At 52.0% G+C, this 6,282-nt stretch overlaps 1 long non-coding RNA gene across 1 annotated transcript; it reads right to left on the bottom strand.

The window, feature by feature from the left end:
• Positions 1-2,772: 2,772 nt before the first annotated feature.
• Positions 2,773-5,126, bottom strand: LOC115062698. Its single transcript, XR_003842637.1, has 3 exons — positions 4,942-5,126; positions 4,329-4,447; positions 2,773-3,335 (listed from the first exon to the last, which is right to left on the bottom strand). It is a non-coding gene; the product is annotated as an uncharacterized LOC115062698 (long non-coding RNA).
• Between the last annotated feature and the right edge of the window lie 1,156 nt (positions 5,127-6,282).

Raw genomic sequence — 6,282 nt, 5'->3', positions numbered from 1 at the left:
TAGATACCAGGTTCTCAGTCTTGGCATCTCATCCTGGACACCGCAGAAGAGCTGAGAACAGAATGGGGGCCCCGGGGGTAGCTCAGTCAGCCCTGGGGCCAAAGAGAGGAGAGGTCAGGGGAAGAGGGGCGCTGGGTGGTTTCCACGTGGGCGAGAGACTTTGGTCGGACTATGGCTAGAGTGCAGGAAGGCCTTCCGGAGGGAGGGTCGATGCTGCTTGTTAGGGGAAAGCCTATCCCGTTGTCCAAGCACAGTGGGCCTCAATGAGCAGAGACAGTCTATGGTTTTAGAGCTTTATTGTAGAAAGCAGGGGGAAAGAGAGAAAGTAGAAAGAGAGAGAGAGAGAGGCCGTCCATGTCCACGTGGAGAGAGGGGGAAAGGAAGAGAGAGAAGGAGGGCTAGAGATGAGAGTAAAAAAGGTAAAAGCTTAAAGAGAGTGAGGAGGGACCAAGCAGCCTCTTTTATAGTGGGATGGTCTACCAGGTAACTGTGGGGGTGGAGTTGAGCCAGAATGCCAGGAGCTTGGGACATTGTCTGTGTGACTGATAGTCACACACCTCTCCTTAGGGGCCTGTGGGGGGGCGGTAACTTCAACAGGAGACATGATCGAACTCCCTTCTGTCCCATGTAGCTGGAAATTACCATCCATTGGGTCCCCTGGGGTTCAAGACCTATGCTCGACTGGAGAGCAGGCTGTCTGTGCACAGCCCACTGCCCCACAGTCCTTCGACTCATCCAAAGTTGTATAGCTAGGTAGTGTTAAAACTTGAGACTTCAAGCCTTCCAGGTTTGGGTGAGGTCAAACAAAAGATGTGTGTGTGTGTGTACATACACACACTGGAACATATATGCACAAGCCAAAGGAGTCGCTTCTCTTGCTCCACTAGATAGGTTCCAGGAATCCAAGTCAGGTCATCAGGCTTGGGGGCAAGTCTTTACACCATGAACCATCTTACTGGACCCAAATACATAAAGACCCAAGGGAAAGAATCTTCTTGATGTGGCGGTGAATGTCCAGGAGTGACACCTCTGCTTTACAGGCTCTAGGGCTTACGGAGGCTACTTCTCTGCCAAGGCTAATTGCCCTTTGACGGGATATTTTTGGTTGTTATGACTCGAGCGGGCAAAGAATGGGAATGAAGGGAAAGTCCTACCTGGCTCACGTCTGCGCCCAGGCACTGATTGTTTGCGAAGGAGGATCCCTGAGCCAAGCTCCCATCAACCCCTCTGCTCTGCCACACTGGGATTCAGGCTCCCAGCTCATGCACATGTGGGGACAATCCCTATGCAACCCTCAGCAGGATGCACACCTATATAAATCTGAAAGTACTAAAGAGGCGTGGTTGGTCCCTTTCTACAAATACCAACAGTAAGGCTGAAACTGCACCAGGTCATGTGACTCTTGAGAGAAGGGCTCTAGCCACTTGGTGCCACAACTATGTGTCTCTTGACATTTTTTCAAGCTCCCTGAAATATGCTTTTATCTGTCCACCTCTGTCTCTACACAAAGAAGCAGCAGGAGCTATCTGTGGTCTGGGAGGCTCCAGGTAAGGCAAGGGGAGGCCACAGACTGTAATCTTGACTCCTTGGCTCTGGGAACCTGTGTCCTGCACTGTGAGTCGCAAAATACCTTCATGAGTGACAGAAGTGCTACCCAAGGTTGCAAGATGGCACGCACTCTCAGGCCTGTGGACTGGTGGCATCTGGAAACCTATTCTGTAGGCGCTTTCTGGTATCTTACACTGTCTCACAGAGTGGTCAATAGGTGAGCTCATGCTACAGACATCTGTTTATGAGAGGGACAGTATCCTTCTCTCTAGCAGCAACAAGGAACTCTGACTGGTTAGAAGGATGGGTGTGTTCTGGGCTAAGCCAGTAGAGGACAAGTGTGTCCTTCTTAGAGTGGCTATTCCCAGCCAGGCTCAGCCCTGCTTGCCAAGGTTCTGAAGTCGTTTCCAAAAGTTCTGAGGGGTTCGTTCCCGCTTCCCAGTGTGGCCAAGCCTCTACTTCACCTCCAGCTCCATCTCAAGGCCAGTTCTACCAACAAAGGCATCGTCTTAAATATGCCTCAACGTCACCATCCACAAAATGGGAACATCGCTCAACCTTTTTTAGCATTAAACAGACTACAGAGAAAAACCAGCTTGAGAGTGTGCTCGGCTCTCTCCTCTCCGGTGGGGTGAAGATGGAAGAGGATGGGTGAGTAGTTAGGAAACACGTGGGAGAGGAAAGTGGGTTGGAATGGGGATGCTGGGAGGGGCAGGCTTAGGAGTGAGCCGGTTCCTCCCACTTCTTGTTCCACCTGGAGCCATGGTGGAGGGTAATCTCTCCACTGATTGCCAGCAGCCTTGCTCAAACACACTCAGCCATTCTTGCTGATTAAACCTGCTGTTCTAACTGCTGTGTGGGCTCAGAATCAGCTTCCTCCCGTTTCCATAAGGAAGTGGAACACAACTGGTTAGAAGGCTCCTGGTTGCCTGGCACAGGGGCTCTGCCACTGTGAGGCCTCTGTCCAGTCGCTCCTTGTGCAGGGCAGCCTCTGTCTCCCTGTTTGTTAATGTGGGTTGTTAACATCCTATTGGTTCCCTGGATTAAGTTAGATCTGTATGCGCTGGGCTGGCTCGGAGCCTGACCTATGAGATGTGCTGTAGCAAGGCTCCTCACAACTGTTGTTGTATCCGTCCTAGCTACAGGCGGTGCTCTTAGCCTGAGTTAGTCTTGGAGGCATGTCCAATGAACCTATCTTGGTCCCATCACCGAGGGGCAGCCAGCTGAGCCAGCCTCACTGTGAGGAAACGCAGCCCAGGTGTCAGCAAAGGCTGCAACAGTCTTTCTTGGCAGAAACTTCGAAGAGTGGGAGAGAGCACAAGCCATTGGCCAATCTGTCCTGTGGGGGGTTTTCCTGCCCTGCAACAGAGCCAGTGGCTACATCATCCTGGGCACTCAGGAAGAGACAAGTTCACCATTATCTGCTGGGTACTGCTCCAGTGTTTGTCACAGAAAGAGGCATGACATTGACCCTTCAAGCCTGAAGAACCAGGACCTCAGAGGTGCTAAGGAGATTCCAAGTCACATAGACAGGGTCATGGGTCGAAGGAGTCCTCCCTCCACGGGCGCTCTGGAGAGGTCTGTGCCCGAAGCCCAGCTCCTATGACACATTGCTCTTCTTTTGTTTCTTTTCTTTTTTTAGGTCTTGGGTTGGGGTTGAAAAACCGAAGGTGGGGTTTGCTGTTTTGCACAAACGACCTGTCTCGAGCGTCATCCAAACACCAAGTTCCGCTTGTGGAGGAAGTGAGAGGTGTCAGATTCGGTCATGCAGAACACAGCTGGCCGGGCTGCCGGAAAGAGAGAGACTGAGCTTGCTGTTGCTGTGAAGTTGTGGGCTCGGCTTGAGTCAGGGCAGGAGCCACTCCCATGTCAGCACCCAGTACAGGGCCATTGTCCCACCGCCCTGGCCACTCATTCGGTCATTTCCTCCCCAGTTTCTGAAATCCACATGAAAGGAAAGAAAGAGAAAGGAAGGAGAGGTTGGGGAAGGAGAGGAAGAACCCGGAAGCAGCAGCCTGTCCAGGCATCTTGGGCTAAGGTGGCCTAGGTTGCGTCCTAAACCCAGGAGTGGGATGTTGTAGGCTTCATGAGGTCCAAAGCCATGCGGTTTGAACCATCCTTTGATAAAAAAGAATATAAGGCTATGAAACAAAATGAAATTAAAACAAATATTTATTAAGGATTGGGGGAAGGGAGGCAGCAAATCACTGTCACCTGGAGTCACATCTTTTTACCTGCATCTCTCTGAGGTAGTTTACCACAAATGAAAGCGTTATACTTCCTGCTTGCAGCTGACCTCCCTTCCCCAGGACACCGCTGCCCCTCCGTGCTGTCTGAGGTTACAACACTTGTGTATCTTCAGTAAACGCACCTGTAATCCCACTGTCAGAGAGCTGAACACTGTGGGCGTCTGTCACCCTAACTCTTTATGGGAATTGAATGATACCCATAGACCTCTTTCCGTATGTTTCACGTATAATTCGAGGAGTTCTTAAGCCCTCTAAAGCACATCTGTGGGTCCCAGGTGTGAAACCTTAACCAGTACATTCCTCTCGTGCCACACATGAAGTGACACGTGTGTGTGTGTGTGTGTGTGCGCGCGCGCGCGCGCGCGCTCGCTCGCTCGCCTGCTGTGACTTACTCAGGGTGACCCAGTAGGCTGGGACTCAATAATCAGATTGGGCTTGAACCTCGGCTCCTCCCCTCTTCCATGGCCGCTGCTCTGCCTCTAGCACCAAGTAGGGGGTCTCTGAAGAAGAATATCCCAAATTAGACCCTACCTCCTCAGAAGGTCTTTCTTGTGTCTCGGTCTCTTCTTCGGACCGGTATTTTTGCTTCGTGCAATGGGGAGGACAGAGACAACCGCATGGAAACGCACAGACAGGAAACAGGAATCCCCCTGTGTGTTCGAACATATCAAGAAATGAGAGTGTGTGGGGGGAGGTTGGTAACAAGCCTCGCTTCGGAGAAAGAACGTAGCCCCGGGGAAGTCCCAGGAGGGATCTATCTGAGTCCAGCCTGAGAGCGGTGCTCTCTCCTCCCCTCCCCAGTGTGGGTGGGTGGTCGGGGTGGCCTCTGCGCCCCCATGCTGTGCGCTCTGCAGGTGTGCGGAGACTCCTCCCCCTCCTCCAGCTTGCCACTCCACCTCCCCCAGGTTTGCCTACTTCCTCTTAGCCACCCGCTCAGTTTCTGGCACCTCACCCCTGGCACCTGGCCCTCTTCTGTCACAGCAAAGTGATTTTCGGTTTTGTATATATTGGTTTCAGCTCTGTGTGGCCCATTACATGTGAAGCTCACTGAGCAGGACCTGGATCCTTGGTGTCTGGGGCTCTCTGCAGCCACTCACTAAGGTAAATAAATGATGCCATGGAGTGGGGGTTCTAGTTTCCTTACCGTTGCTATGATAAAACACTCCGACCAAAAGCAGGAAGGGGCTTCTTGGCTTACACTTCCGGCTCACAGTTCATCACAGAGGAGAATTAGGGCAGGAACTGAACCAGAAGCTTGAACCAGAAACCATGGAAGAATGCTGCATGCTGGCTCATTCTTAACTGAACTTTCTTATTCAGTCCAAGACCCACCCCACACAGGGACTGATGTCACCCACAGTGGGCTGGGTCCTTCTTTATCAATTAACAATGGAGACCATCCACCACCCCCATAGACATGACTACCAGCCGATCTGATCTGGGCAGTCTCTCAACTGAGACTGCCTTCTTGGGTGACTCTTGGCTGTGTCAAGTTGACAGCTAAAGCTAACTGAGACATGTGATTTTGGACTTTGGCTATTGAAACAAATGACCTCTGCCCCTCGTTTCTGCAATCTTAGACAGGCCTGAATGTAGCTGGGTGCTTGCTTCAACCTCTAAAGCACAGAGGAGTGGGGTCCAGCCCCTCAGAGCTGAGGTTCCATCCAGCAAGGGCACACATCCAAACTGGACTCTCAAACTGTTCTAGGTCTTCGGCTGCTCTTTTACAGCCCATAGGATCTGGGAGGGCATCTTGCCCCCACTCCCACTCCCGGCTAGCCTGTCCACTAGTGGTTGAGAGACTGGCAGTCACAGTTCCAAGGATACGTTTTCCCTGAGGGCTGCAGGCACCAAGGCATAATTAAGGAACAGAGAGGGCTCGCCACCAAATAATGGCGCGGTGCAGAGAGCAGTCTGTTATTCACACCATTTTCTCCCCATTTAGTTTGGAGTGGAATATCGTCTTTTTTTTTTTTTTCTTTAACCTGACGCCCACAACTTCATGACTGCAGCTGTGTATAACTCTCTCACAAGGAGGGAACCCTGACCACCAAATTCTTCCTCCTTCCTTCTATTTCTCTCGGTGTTGGGATGGTAGAGGTGAGGTGAAAGATTTATGCCACAAAGAAAACAGCGAGGTACAAGCCGTTTTCTCCTCCGAGGCTCCTGCCGAGGGTAGGGGTGGTTGGTGAGCCCTGATCCCAACAACTGGGGACCCGCCTCCTCTTAACAGTCAGCTTCTCTGCTTCCCCGATATCCCAGCAGCAGGAGGTGGGTCTGACCTTGGACCGCAGGGAACAGCACGCGCAGGGGCTAAGTGAACTCAGTTCGGTAGGTAGGTGTCTGCTCCTAGATACTGCCTGATTCCCCCTCAGTATGCTCCAGTTCCGTCCTCCCGCCCACCTCAGGTGAAGAGATCTGCATGAAAGTCTTTTGCCTTTCTGCAGCCGCCAAGTCTTTGACTTCCTTGCACCAATCGCCTTTG

The sequence above is a fragment of the Mus pahari genome, chromosome 1 (assembly GCF_900095145.1).
Source record: "Mus pahari chromosome 1, PAHARI_EIJ_v1.1, whole genome shotgun sequence".
Classification (NCBI taxonomy): domain Eukaryota; kingdom Metazoa; phylum Chordata; class Mammalia; order Rodentia; family Muridae; genus Mus; species Mus pahari.
This window is presented reverse-complemented; position numbering and strand designations above follow the sequence as displayed.